The sequence below is a fragment of the Myotis daubentonii genome, chromosome 17 (assembly GCF_963259705.1).
Source record: "Myotis daubentonii chromosome 17, mMyoDau2.1, whole genome shotgun sequence".
Taxonomy (NCBI): Eukaryota; Metazoa; Chordata; class Mammalia; order Chiroptera; family Vespertilionidae; genus Myotis; species Myotis daubentonii.
This window is the reverse complement of record NC_081856.1, coordinates 40,817,997-40,832,276: the sequence shown is the minus strand read 5'-3', so window position 1 is coordinate 40,832,276 and position 14,280 is coordinate 40,817,997. Positions and strand designations below refer to the sequence as shown.

General features: G+C 42.9%; 1 protein-coding gene across 3 annotated transcripts in view; it reads right to left on the bottom strand.

Annotated features, from left to right (window-relative positions):
* Positions 1 to 13,846, bottom strand: part of AZIN1 (antizyme inhibitor 1) — a 36,116-nt gene extending 22,270 nt beyond the window's left edge. For 2 of the 3 annotated variants that reach the window (XM_059672006.1, XM_059672005.1), the window contains exons 1-2: positions 13,485 to 13,845; positions 8,713 to 8,850 (exon numbers count right to left, since the gene is read on the bottom strand). The gene's annotated coding sequence lies outside the window, so the exon portion shown is untranslated. Of the gene's footprint in view, positions 1 to 8,712; positions 8,851 to 13,484 lie in introns of all 3 variants that reach the window. The other variant, XM_059672007.1, reaches the window with a different exon arrangement.
* Between the last annotated feature and the right edge of the window lie 434 nt (positions 13,847 to 14,280).

Below are 14,280 nucleotides of genomic sequence, written 5' to 3'. Positions count from 1 at the left end.
CTTCTAACTGTATTTTTTTTTTTATTACGTTGGCATTTGATAACTTAGCACTCAGCTCACAGCTTTAAAAATAGACACAATGCTGTCAGTCGCCTCTGCATTCTACCTCCAAAAGAAAAGTTACTTACCCTACAGAATACCTTTAGAAGTAACTGGGCAAAAGAGTATTAAAAGAGACTTCTAAAAGAGGGTTGCGCACTACAGATGTGAAGCCTGGAGCAGGTAAACCTGCTAAAAAAAAAGTAGTTCCAGGAAGCTACACTCTGGAACTGGTAGTCTTAGAGGTAATAACAATAGCCTACATTGAGTACTCAGAAGAATCAGGACAGGGTTTGCTTCAACTGACGTAAGAGGAAAGCCAGAAATGGCAATAAGCATCCTTAAAGTTATTTTTCAGGTGATGAGGTTGGAATATAAAGCTGACTGCTTGAATTTTAAGACAGAAAAGAACAAGAATGCATAGAATATATTTAAGGGGGGGGTGAGGGAACCCCTAAAAGAATGAACCCAGCAGGCTATATATGATGAAGTACCTGTGCAAAGCTGTCCAATGAAATGCCTCACAATAAATTCTAAAATATATCTTTAATGAGAAGATGAAACATGGGATTTTCATAGCGATATGCTTCTGCATATACAACTGACAAGATTAGGCTCCACTTTTTAAAAAAAAGTGTTTGAGCCGAAACCGGTTTAGAGCGAAACTGGATAGAGCGTCAGCCTGCGGACTGAAAGGTCCCAGGTTCGATTCCGGTCAAGGGCATGTACCTGGGTTGCGGGCATATCCCCAGTAGGAGATGCGCAGGAGGCAGCTGATCGATGTTTCTCTCTCATCGATGTTTCTAACTATCTCTCTCCCTTCCTCTCTGTAAAAAATCAATAAAATATATTTAAAAAAAAAAAGTGTTTGACATGGAAACTAAATCTGTTTCTTGAGGGAATATCTGTTTTGGTAATTAAGAGGTGGTAACATTAAAGATAACTACTATAATATAACACGAACAGGAAATACATAACCATATTAACTTCAATCTCTCCTGGTGCAGCATCGGAAATAACCCTATAAACAGATGTACTTTTAATTACTACTTTGAATATCTTATAGCAGCAGATCTGTCACCTCTCCAAGAGGAAAACTTAAGAATATGCATGTCAGACTTTTCTTTTGTTAATCCTCACTCGAGGATATTTCTCCATTGATTTTTTAGAGAGTGGAAGGGAGAGGGAGAGACAGAGAAACATCGATGTGAGAGACACATTGATTAGCTGCCTCCTGATTGGTTGCCTCCTGCATGCGCCTAACCAGAGCCCGGGCTGGGGAAGAGCCTGTAACTGAGATACATGCCCTAGACTGGAATTGAACCCGGGACCCCCTGGTCCGCAGTCTGACGCTCTATCCACTGAGCCAAACTGGCTAGGGCATGTCAGACTTTTCTAATCATCATTCTCTTGTTATTTAATAGTTTTATTCTTCTATATGCCCATAAAACAGTAGCTTTACTGTTTTAAACTATAAATGGAATCACTACTGTTTATTATGACTGACCTCTTCTGCTCTACTTTATAATTTTAGTTCATCTATGCGGACTGATGTGACTGGAGTCCATTAATTTTCACTGTTGTGTAGTATCCTACTGTGTAGATATACCACGTTTGTTTATCTGAACTGACCTATAGATTACTTCCCATTTTTTTGCTACAGTATTTATAAATGTCCATTATTTATAATATAACTTCTTGCTATTATTTATGTAACCCTCAAGAGTAATTACATAAAAACTGGTGTACACTGCTTTCCAATCTTTATGGCCTTCCAAAAAGTGCTAGTCAAACTGTGGTCTGCAAACTAGCTAACAGACAAGTTAAGAACCAAGCACTGTGCTATTTTACACGCTGGTGCGAGTCTATTTTGCTGATTGGCAGTTTAAGTAGCATCGGTTTAGGCACCAGAGTCTAAAGCCACATACACGAGAGCAGAATTGTTAAGTTGTTAGTGAAAAATAGTTTTCAAGTTTTTTACTTGTTTTACAATTTTTTTCCTTCTTTTTTCTATTTACCTGTAAGAGCTCTTCATGAATTTCAGGATAGCAAATATCTCCTATGTTAAGGATTGCTTAATTATTTGGGGAGTTTTGTTATAGTGTCCATGTTGAACATACTAGGATATCCCATTCTACTTTCCGTCATGCCAAACATGATGAGCTAAGAATATACCATATTTATTTAGAAGCTCTTTATAAACTGGACATCAGAGGACCCTTGCAGTAAAAAAAAATAGATAATATAAAGTCATACAGTTAACATAAACCTAATAATAATTTCAGTCTGCATGAGCACATAAAGCCGTAGTAGGAAATTGTGTCTTAAGAACATGTAGACAACTAAAGAATTCAACTAGAATATAAAACTGAAAAGTCGCCAAAACCGGTTTGGCTCAGTGGACAGAGCGTCGGCTTGCGGACTGAAAGGTCCCAGGTTCGATTCCGGTCAAGGGCATGTGCCTGGGTTGCGGGCACATCCCCAGTAGGAGGTGTGCAGGAGGCAGCTGATCGATGTTTCTCTCTCATCGATGTTTCTAACTCTCTATCTCTCTCCCTTCCTCTCTGTAAAAAATCAATAAAAACAACAACAACAACAAAAAAACTGAAAAGTCCTGGTGAAGGCCTGGGGCGGGGAGCAGGGGTGGGCTAGAAGAGGTCAATGGGGGGGAAAGGATAAGTAATACTTTTAACAAGAAAGATTTTTTCAAAAGGAAAAAAAACACCTGAAAAGTCCTTATAATATTACTTTAAAGAAACAGTTGTTTTATTACACAAATCTAAGGAGAAAAAAACCAAAGAGAATACATAATTCGTATGATTATTAATAGATGTTTTACGATTATCATGGCTAATACTGCTCACAATAACAATTATCCTAGAGCAGCGGTTCTCAACCTGTGGGTTGCGAACAATGAAAAGACATCCTGCATATCAGATATTTACATTACGATTCATAACAGTAGCAAAATCACAGTTATGAAGTAGCAACGAAAATAATTTTATGGTTGGGGGTCACCACAACATGAGGAACTGCATTAACCCTTTGAGTGCCAACCAATATTCTAGAAACTATGCTAGCATGGCCAAGGCATTTTGAGTTAAGGTTTTTAAATTTTTTTCCCCACATAAAGCGTGAACTACTAGCATCTAATAGTGACACTGTAGGAAGAGCGGGATAGCGCTCCCCGGCACTCTAGGGGTTAAAGGGTCGCGGCATGAGGAAAGTTGAGAACCACTGTCCTAGAGTGATGCTGTCCAATGTAACTTTCTGCGATTGAAATTTTCTTTATCCCTATTCAAAACAATAGCCATTAGCCACATATAGCTCCCTAACACTCACAATATGACTCGTGCAACTGAGGAACTGAATTTCAAATTTTATTTAAAGTTTATTTTAAATTTAAATAGTCACCTGCCTACTTGCTACTGTACTAAACAGAGCAGTCCTAGAAGATTCTGTTTTCATAAGAAAATTTTAAACTAAGGACCAAGTCCACACACATTACAGATTACCCACCCCCAATAACTTTGCTCAAGGTAGCAAAGACCAATTCATAAGTTTACAAAAGGCCAGATTGTAAGAGGAAAAAAGGGAACAAAATTCCATAGCAAGATAAATCCTAAAGAGAGATTGAAATGTGTGCTTACATAGAATAAAAAGGCAAAAAGTTTAGAGCAGAATATTCCAAAAGCGTTTATCTTGGCTCCTACTGTTAGTTACAGACCTCCTGAAGGCTAGGTATGGTCTGGGCAGGCTGAACATCAACCTAATCCTTGCAACTGTATGCTATACAAATATTCAAATATTTTCTATTTGTGCCATAATGTTCTTCACAATATTCACTGGATTAAAGAAAAGAATGGCTAACACTGGACTAAAGGGGGGGAGGGGGAGGAATGGCCAAATCTTTGCTACAGTTAGCCTGTGAGAAATTGCTCAAGTGTGCATGGATGACCCTGAAATGGCAGTGAAGAACAAAAATATGTTTCCTACGCCTTTCCAGTATTGAGAGCACTTCATGTGTAACAGCCGCCTTAGACTTATTTTAACAATGGCCAACCCTGAATGGCAGCCTAACCTTACCTAAATTTTATAGTTTACCCAATACCACCTTTACTTCTAATTGGAATTGTTTCAAAAAAAAAAATTATTTTTGGAAGAGGGGAGGAAACTTCAAACTCAGAAACTGAAATAAGACCAGGCATAGAGAGTGTAATGATGAACACACATACTGATAGTCATTGTTAAGTCTCTAGGCTCAACTGACTCGTTAACATGCTATTATTCACACTGTGCTTGTATAGAATATATTTCCGCTACTTTTACACATGCAAGGAAGCACCATCAAATACTACTTACTTTATGCATGCCAAGGGGATACACTTACGTTAGAAAAACTGGTCCCTAATTTCAATGATGACAGTTTTGTTCAGCTTTATGGTCAAAGAGCACCAACAACCATTAATGAATGTACTGTTGAATTTGCTTGCATCACAGAATCTTTAAATTACCAAAACTAATGAGTAAATATTTTGCCTTTTCTACTGACAATATACACATACTCTAAAGAACAGTCTTGAAAGAAAAAAACTTCGTTATGTAAGCAACTTACAAAATTTCCAGATATTTACCTCAAAATTCAGATGGTTATCTGATTTAAAAACCTAACTCTGAAGCCAACTCCTAGATCTTAGGCCGCCTGCATAGAAATCCTATTGGGAGTTATTGGAATATTACACGGTTCTAACAGTTAGTTTATAGTTTAGTTGCACAGTCTGCAATGCTACATGCCAAGTATTTTCCGTAAAGGCCAGTGTGTTAAGTGCCTTTAACGACTTCCAGTTTTCCAAACAGTATTGTTGCTCCACAAAAATTAACTTCAGAATTTCATATGTCAACTGCTATAAGTTATCTGAGGATATCTTTGGAACATAAAATTTTCTCTTGCCATTTTTATTAATTTTAGCCAAGAAACCTTTGGAGCCTGGCCGGCATGGCTCAATGGTTGAGCTTCAACCTATGAACTAGGAGGTCACGGTTCAGCTCCCGGTCAGGGCACATGCTTGGATTGTAGGCTCTATCCCCAATGTGGGGTGTGGAGGAGGCAGCCGATCAATGACTCTCTCCCATCATTGATGTTTCTATCCCTCTCCCTCTCACTTCCTCTCAGGAATCAATAAAAAAAAAAAAATCTATAATAATAAAAGCATAATATGCTAATTAGACCAGATGTCCTTCCTGACGAAGCTGGGACTGCGAGGGCCAAGGCAAGCCACTGTGGCTGTGAGGGCGTCTAGTATACATATATATAAAAGAAACCTTTGCAGCCAGGTATCTTTCTGAATTTAAAATTTTTAAGATTTTAGAATGGTAGTATACTACATATACTTCATATATCATGTAATACTCTACAGGCTATTTAGTCAACACCCTATAATCATTTCTGCAGCAAAACTTAGGAATATTAGCATTGTGTGGTAATAAGATAAAGATGGCCTCAAATCAGCTCAGATTCAGGATTAGTTTTTTTGTTTTTTAAAATATATTTTATTGATTTTTTACAGAGAGGAAGGGAGAGGGATAGAGAGTCAGAAACATCGATGAGAGAGAAACATCGATCAGCCGCCTCCTGCACATCCCCCACAGGGGATGTGCCCGCAACCCAGGTACATGCCCTTGACCGGAACCGAACCTAGGACCCTTCAGTCCGCAGGCCGACACTCTGTCCACTGAGCCAAACCGGTCTTGGCTCATGTCAAGTTTTTGTTCCCAAATCAGTTTAGGTCCGTGGTCGGCAAACTGTGGTTCTCGAGCCCTCGAGCCACATCGGCTCTTTGGCCCCTTGAGTGTGGCTCTTCCTAAGCCTTAGGAGTACCCTAATTAAGTTGATAACAATGTACTTATCTTTACAGTTTAAGTTTAGAAAATTTGGCTCTCAAAAGAAATTTCAATCGTTGTACTGTTGATATTTGGCTCTGTTGACTAATGAGTTTGCTGACCACTGGCTTAGGTTATATCAAGGAAGCTATAAAATATTTTTTTCCTCAACTTTTGGATTTCAAAATTATATGAATAAGGTATTGTGGACCATCACTTTACAGCACAGCATCAAGTACTGACGTTTCATTTAACATAACATACATTGTACACCTGGGCATAATAAATAAGAGACAGTCACTCTGGCTGCCAGAACCTGCAGATTAAGTAATATCTTTATTCTATCTGTGCCCATCCATCTACACACCCCTTAGAAGAGGGGGAAACTATGGACTTTCCAAGTTCTACAAGATATTAATTTTTCTAAATAGAGAGTACTTTTCTCTGATTTGGTAGTGATCTTATCAGCTCATTGATATCAGCTTCTCAAGGTGGAGAAACATCACTAGAAATATTAAATATAATCACTGTTAAGTTTCCATTATAGCAAGAGACCTGAACTTAAAAGAAATCTAACTTTAATAGGATCTTTCTTAAAACATGGCACTTGTTCTTAAATTCCCACCTTAGAATCTATTTATGACTATGATGTCAACTAATGCCACCTCAGGCAAGTTTTAAATATCCAATCCAACTTGGGGAAAAACATCAGATATGTTGGAAATAGAACAGATGGTTAACAAAAATTAAGAGATAACTGACTTGGTAACTGAGATGGTGGTAACAGTGCTTCTCTTTAATATGCATACATACTACTTGGTTAAAATGCAGATTTTAATGAAGGTTTGGGTGGGGCCAAAATTCCAAATTTCTGTTATAAGTGATGCTAATAGATGCTATTCCAAAGACCACACACACACACTCAAAGAGAAATCATTTTATCATTTCAGGACTAAAGAAACTTTATATAAAATAAAGAAAATGTTATATAAAAATCATAGCTGTAAAGTAAGCAATTTGCTCAAATTCACAAAGCTATGAGAAACCCTCCAGTCAGGGTTCTAAGTCATTAAATTGTGTTCCCCCCTCTTTAATCTTTAAAAAACCTGCCTTAAATTGTAATTTAAGGTTAATATCAAATGTGTTGAAAAGGTTTGCTTTAAGATACTCTCCCTAATTTGATAGAGCAAATACTTTTGATATAATCTGTTTAACAAGAGAGACTAAACAAACACAAAACTGATACCCTAAGCCAGTTGTGGGCAACCCCTGGCACACATGCCAAACATGGCACACCAGTAACTTTTGCTGGCACGCGAAACCCTCTCTTATGATCTTCCATTTACAATTTCTTTCTTAATATCAACTTTTTTATTTTTCAGATAAATTCAGTGTAGGTGCATCTTAGATAAATAATTTTACATAACAAGTTATCTTAAACACCGTAGACACGGATTGACGAGAGAGGGGAAGAGCAATTTCTATGCCTCTGCCTTAACTCTCCTTGCCTTCCTAGATCCGACCAGTGTTTTAGTTTCATCCACATATGCTTGTGAATCTTTGTTCTCAGTGATGAATTTTAAGTCTCGTAATAGGAGTAGCCTGATGGATGAAAGTAGTAGCTTGTGCATATCTCTGAAGGTTATGAAATATAAACCTGATGTAAAATCTCTGTCATCAGTGATGCAGCAGCAAAAGTCCCACTGATAATATCAAACGGAGTCATAAAGTTTTCTCAGACTATCAGTGTACATGTATACATTAAAAAATGTATTTTTCATCATCATATACTGTGTTTTTGTCACTCGAATGAATTCTATTATTTTCTCAAGGTTCTTTACATACGTACACCTTAAGCAATATCAAGTAGGCGTAACATGTTCTCAAAAAATTAGGGTTGGCACGCAGAAGAATTTTGAGTCAGAGATTTTTGCTGGTTTTGGCACGCACTCACAAAAAGGTTGCCCACCCCTGCCCTAAGCTTTCCTAAAAATGTCTCGAGTGTTCTTGCCAAGTCTCTGGCCAACTTAAAAACATCCAAATCTCAAAAGCATCTATAAATAGTAGATTTAAAATTTAAACACATGAACCTAGCAACACAAATTTACTAATAAATTCAAACAAGTTTACTGTGGAATTACATTTTTCACAGAGATTTAATTCAAAAGTCAAATTCATTAATAGAAAATCAAGTATAGTCAAAACAAAACTACCCCCTGAAAAATCTGCTCAGGTGTACATATATGATCTCCCAGTAAGTCCTCTAAAAACAACCCGTTTTTCCCCAGCAGCTGAGTGTTATATAAAGTTATTTGATGAAAAAGAATATAAACTCTAAACATCACTTTGTCTGGCAAGATGCTCATAACTAGAAAAACAAGAACTAAGATTCACCCCTCATACCCCATGCTCTAGGATATAGGTGCAGTGAGTGGAATAGAGAGCATTTGCTCTGTTTGAATGATGTGATAAACTACTACCCACATCTTAACTTTAAAAACCTCTCTCCAATTTATATTAAAACCTGACTATTAAGATTTCCTAAAATGTAGCTTACAATAAATACGTGTCATGAATCAAAATAAATGCTGTGATCCAGTCTTTGGTAAACAATGCATATAACTGAATCAGTATACCTCTAATGTCAAGCCTGTTTTAGAACTTTTAAAGAGTTTTAAGAGTCACTGCATTTTAAGAGGTAAATACAACTGCAAGTTTGAAAAAGATCGAGCAAACAGAACTCTCCTTCACTTCAACTTTACAAGATCCCTGCATGGATGTGAAAATACTTACATGGACAAGTTAGGAGATGGAACCCCCCTATCATCAGCTAGGTTCCCAAGGTGGCTCAGCGTTGAAGTCGAACTGCTCTCTATACAGCACTTCTCCTAGGCCTTCTGGGTAGTTGTACACTTGGTCAGAAAGTTCGCCCTAAAGAAGGAAATAAAAGTAGTAGCATTTAATCCTATGCTTAAAAATGTTAGGTTAAATTGACATCTTAACTGCAGAAATAAGTTTTAATAGAATCAATCTATCTATCTATCTATCTATCTATCTATCTATCTAAAAGCCTAAGTGACCAGTACGACTGAATGACCAGAACAACTGGTCGACCAGTCGCTATGACATGCACTGACCACCAGGGGGCAGATGCTCAGTGCAGCCAACCCCCCCAACCCCCCCAGTCCAGCAGGCCAACCTCCTTTGGTCTCTCCCCCTGGCCAGCAGGCCCTGATCAGCCCAGCCCCGATGGGCCCTGATCACTGGCAAGGCCTAGGGACCCCATCCATGCACGAATTTCATGCTCCGGAACTCTGGTGTTTCAATAATGTCACATTACACAAAATGTTTTCAAAGTGTTTACACCACAGTATGAAGTACGTACTCTCTACATAGTAAGCATTTCCAAGCTGCAATAGTACAAAATTCACACAACCTCATGTCATGGTCATCTTACCAAGTATCTTTACCTACTTACTTATTCAGTTTCCAGCCTTCATCTAATTTCATTTTTGCTTTTATTTGTCCTCCAAAACTGAAATTTCTAAGTTGCCTAAAATTTAAGTGTCCAGTACTCTCACCAACCTGATGTGTATGCAAGACTCAGTATGTATAATGTTATAACATGTAGTCTAGAACTACCCAGAACATTTCTCTTACTCTCCAGATTCCAAGTTCTTCTTTGCTTAAAGTATAAAATCCTACTGTATACCAAAACGATAAAAAGACTTTATGACTTAGCTAATACATTATGTGAACTAACTTTTGAGAACTGTCTTATATATTGGGCAATGACCACTAAAGGTTTACCTCCTCATACATAACTTGTCTAAACGTAAGTCACTCTACTATACTAGGAACAACATATGAATGTGAATGTGCTTGGCATACTACAAAATGCTAAATAAGTTTTAGGAATGCTTATTACTTGCTATCATTTAATAGGACAGACTTATATAATCTCTAAGGTAAACCACTAGACCAGACCTATTCATACTTCTATAATTCTGTGGTTGCTACTTTAAATATAACCTGGCAGCATTTGCTAGAAAAGGGCTAAGAAAGAAATCAGAAAAATGGCAAAACTAGAAATTATAAGGACATGAACCTGAGAGATTTCAGAAGCACTATAGGCATATCTAAAGCATATCTCATCTCAACCAGCATGGTCACTTTTGTAGGAGGTAAAGAAAATGTTCTTGCCGAAACCGGTTTGGCTCAGTGGATAGAGCGTCGGCCTGCGGACTGAAAGGTCCTGGGTTCGATTCCGGTCAAGGGCATGTACCTGGGTTGTGGGCACTTCCCCAGTGGGGGCTGTGCAGGAGGCAGCTGATCGATGTTTCTCTCCCATCGATGTTTCTAACTCTCTATCTCTCTCTCTTCCTCTCTGTAAAAAATCAATAAAATATATTTTAAAAAAAGAAAATGTTCTTTCAATCTACTAGGGTCTGCTCACACTCTCAATGACACTAATGGATGATGAGGCAAGATACTAGCATGTAACAGTGATTATAAGCTTACATTAGACTCCATAACAAAGATTCTGATTCTGCCCACACCATGATAATTTTAAAAATAAACTAAAAGACTCATGCTGGAGACAGAGATGGTTTATTCTCAGTTATTCCAAGAAATAGGATAATTATCCTGACAGAGATTCCCACCCCCCCCACCCCCGCCCCATATCTTGCAGCTTTAATGCAACCCAAGAGCAGTGATGTGAAATGCTAAGGCCATTAAACTTCAGATATTCAAGAATGTTCTTCAGTATGATCTCTAAAAACATTTCCATCTAACTAAAAGATACGAGTAGGAAATGAAGGCCCTAAAATTTGAAAGGCAGATCTCAACAGAAATAATAAAAGGGGCATGTAGAATAAGAGAACCTTTACATGCAGGATAAATAGAATTATCTGTACAGTTAAGATAAACTATGAAAAGTTAGGTAAAATTGTGGAGAAAAGGAGTTAAATTATTCTCATTTAGAATGGTGTGTGTAAATCAGCCGGATCATGTACAACACTGCATTCAAGTTCCTTAACAATTGTTTGAAGAGACTGTCTTCATCTTGGTGAACAGCATTCGGCAGTAGGCCAGTAAGACCAAAAAAAAAAAAAAGAAAACTTCTTTCATCACGTTGGAGACACTACCCACAAAAACCTAGTATCACCAAATTACCAATATTTCTCTGAACAACTCACACTGCCTTTACCAATGACTTTTAAAGTTGTTCTGTGATATTCCTTCCCAAAACCCCAAACCCCAGTCTAATCATGACAAAAGACCAGATAAACCCAAATTGGAAGATGCTCTACTGGTATCTGGTCAATATTTCTCTGGACTGTCAAGGACATGAAAAACAAACAAAAAAGACTAATTGTCACAGATCAGAGAGTCTGGGGAAGGCAGGACAACTAAATGCAACGTGGTACTTTAGATCGGATCCTGAACAGAGAAAGGACATTAAGAACAGGTGAAAGCCAAAGAAAGTCTGGAGTATAGTTAGTAATGTATCTGGGCGAGAGGTATGCAGTACCAGCTTCTGCACTAAATTTGCAACTTTTCTATAAATCTAAAATTATTCTAAAATAAAGTTTATTTTAAAAAACTAGAGAAAGGATTAATATAGTGGGCCACTACTGAGCAACAAAAAGGAAAAACCTGCTAATAAATGCACCATGAGTATCAAAAATATGCTGAGTTAAAGAAGTCTTTTAAATCAATGCATACAGTGTAATTCCACTTACATACACAAGTTCTAGAATAGACAAAACTAATCTGCTAAAAACACAAAAACCAGAATCATGGCTTCTTCTGTGGTGAGAAGGGGATAGCGTTTGAAGGGGCAAAAGAGAACTTTCTGGGGTGCTGGCCATGTTCCACATCTTGGCAGAGGTTTGGATTACACAGCTCTATTATTGTCAAACCTCATCAAACGGTATTATTACTTGAGAGGTGTGCATTAACTATGTGAATTTGACTGTGTGTGTGTTCTTTAAAGAATAAACAGAATTAGACCCTATTTAACGATATGTGCACACTGAAGCTGGAGCAGTGAAGTGTTCAGGCAACTTCAGCTTGCTTTGGTGTATGGGACGATGCTCCAACCAACTGAGACACCCGGCCAGGGCAGCATCCAATTACTTCCAAATATATGGAAAACCATGATGGATTGAATGGATAGCAGGATGGCAAATAAAGTAAAATGTGAATCTAGGCGAGGGTACAATTCTTTCCCCTTCTCTGGATGTTCGAGGATTTACGAGTTAAACCTGGGCGGCCAGAGGGAAGGTACTGATGATGACTGCAGGAGCCCATCCACCCCACAAAACGCAAACCCCTCAGGGCTTATCTGTATTCACCACCAGCATCTGCAACTCTTACATTTGTCCAAGGAATTAAAGGATTCGTGGGGCCTTGCTCAAGCTTCTGCCCGGCTCGGTAGCTCTCTCTTCCTCAAGGGTCCTCCCTCGGGTTCCCACCCCGGCTGGGAGCTCAACAGTGGAATCGGGACAGGCCACCAACACATCATAACGCATCCAAGATGTCCCCCCCCCGCCCCCCAAATCCAGTTAAAACTGCTGAAACATCATCACGGGGCTGCGAACTGCGCACCGGCCCTTCCAGCTTCCCGGACCGGCAGAGCTCGCTGAGCCCCAGAAACCTCCGCTCAGAACGTATCTCGGGGGAGAGTTAACACACGTTACCACCGTGAACGGCTGGCGGTCGCACTTACCGGGACTTGATCAGCCACCAGAGCCCGCCGTGCGCCCTCCCTGCCCAGGAGTCGTGGCGTGGACGGAGCACGAAGCCATGGCGACGGGTCCTCCGGCTCCAGGAGGCGACCCGGGGTGAGTGAAGGCCACCGGGCCCAATCCCGGGCGCCGCGGGGGGCGGGGCGGCAGGCCCGAGGCTGCCAGCCGGGGCCAAAGGCCTCGCGCTCGCTACCTGACACCGGGGTTCCCCGCCGCCGGGCCCCGCGTGGCGTCAACTTTCCTCCAGCAGAGGGAGGCCGCACGCCCGGCGCCCGTCCTCCCCCGGCAGCTGTCACCGGAGGCCGGCGCGGGCCCGCCCCGCTCCATTCATAACGCCCGGCCCCGGCCCCCGGCGCGCCGCCCGCCCGCCCGGGCGCCCGGAGGAGAAGGCTCGGCGCCTCTCGGGGTCGGGGCGGCGGGACCCAGGCCCCTCGGGGACGCCGGCCCGGCCCCCCTCCCCGGAAACAGCAAAGCACCACGGGAGAGGGGTGGGGGGACCACGCCGCCCGAGGCGCCGACGACCCCCGGCCGCGAGACCCCCGCGCGCCCACGCCCCCTCGCCCCAGCCGCTCCGACTCCGCCGAGCGTCCGGAGCCCGCCCGAGGCCCTTGAGGCGCGCCCGCCGCCGCGGCACCGGCCGCCGCCGCCACACACACTCCGCCGTCCGCCATGTTCGAGGCGGCTGGCGGCGGGGATCGCCGACCGGCGGCGGCGGGGCCCAGCCGGGAGGCACCCGGCCGCCCCCCGAGGCCGGCACCACGTCCCGGCCCCGCCCGCCCGCCCGCCCCCCCCCCTCGGATGGGTACTCACGTGAGATAACGGCCCAAAGAGTCGGGTAAAGCGTCTTCTCTTTTTCGGCGGAATTTTTAAAGAGGGATGTGGTTACCTTGAGCAGAAATACCCAAGGCGGCCTGGGCCATAAGCTGCGGGGACGACGTAGGAGGAAAAGCGCGGCCCCGACACCAGCTGGGCAGCAGTGGAGGCGGCGGCCGACGGAGAGAAACGGGACCCCAGCGCGGGCACGAGGAGGGCGAGGGCCGGGCGGGGAGAGGACTCGGCGTCGCCACACCACAGACAGAGGAGGAGAGCGAGAGAGGATGAGAGAAGGCGGAGGAGGCGGAAGACAAGGAGACCCTGCAGCGGAACGAAGAGCCAGAGAGTGTGGGAAGGCGGTGCGGGCGCCGCCAGTATTTATAGCCGGGGGCGGGGCTTGGTGACGTCACGCCGGCCGGCAGCCGCGCGAGCGGGGCGGGGTTGACTCGGGCCGGGAGCAGGGAGCAGGGAGGGGGCGGAAGCGAGAGGGGACCGCGCGCAGGGCGCCCGGGGGCGGGGCGAGGCGACCCCGCGGGGCAGGTGCCGGCCGCCCGGCGTCTCTCCGCCCTCCCGCGGTCCGCGGGTCCCCGGCGGGCGGAGGGCGGGCGGCGCGAGCCGGGCGGGCGGGGTCGAGGAGGTGGCTGAGCCGTAGCGCGGCACCGCCCCGCGTCCCCGCCCCTCGGGCGCCTGAGCTCTCGCCGGCGGCGGCCCGAGCTTCGGGAGCGGGGCCTGGCCTCCCGGCGGCCGTGCTGTTCCGTGCCCGGGGCGGCGGGATGCAGGCACGGCCTGGAGA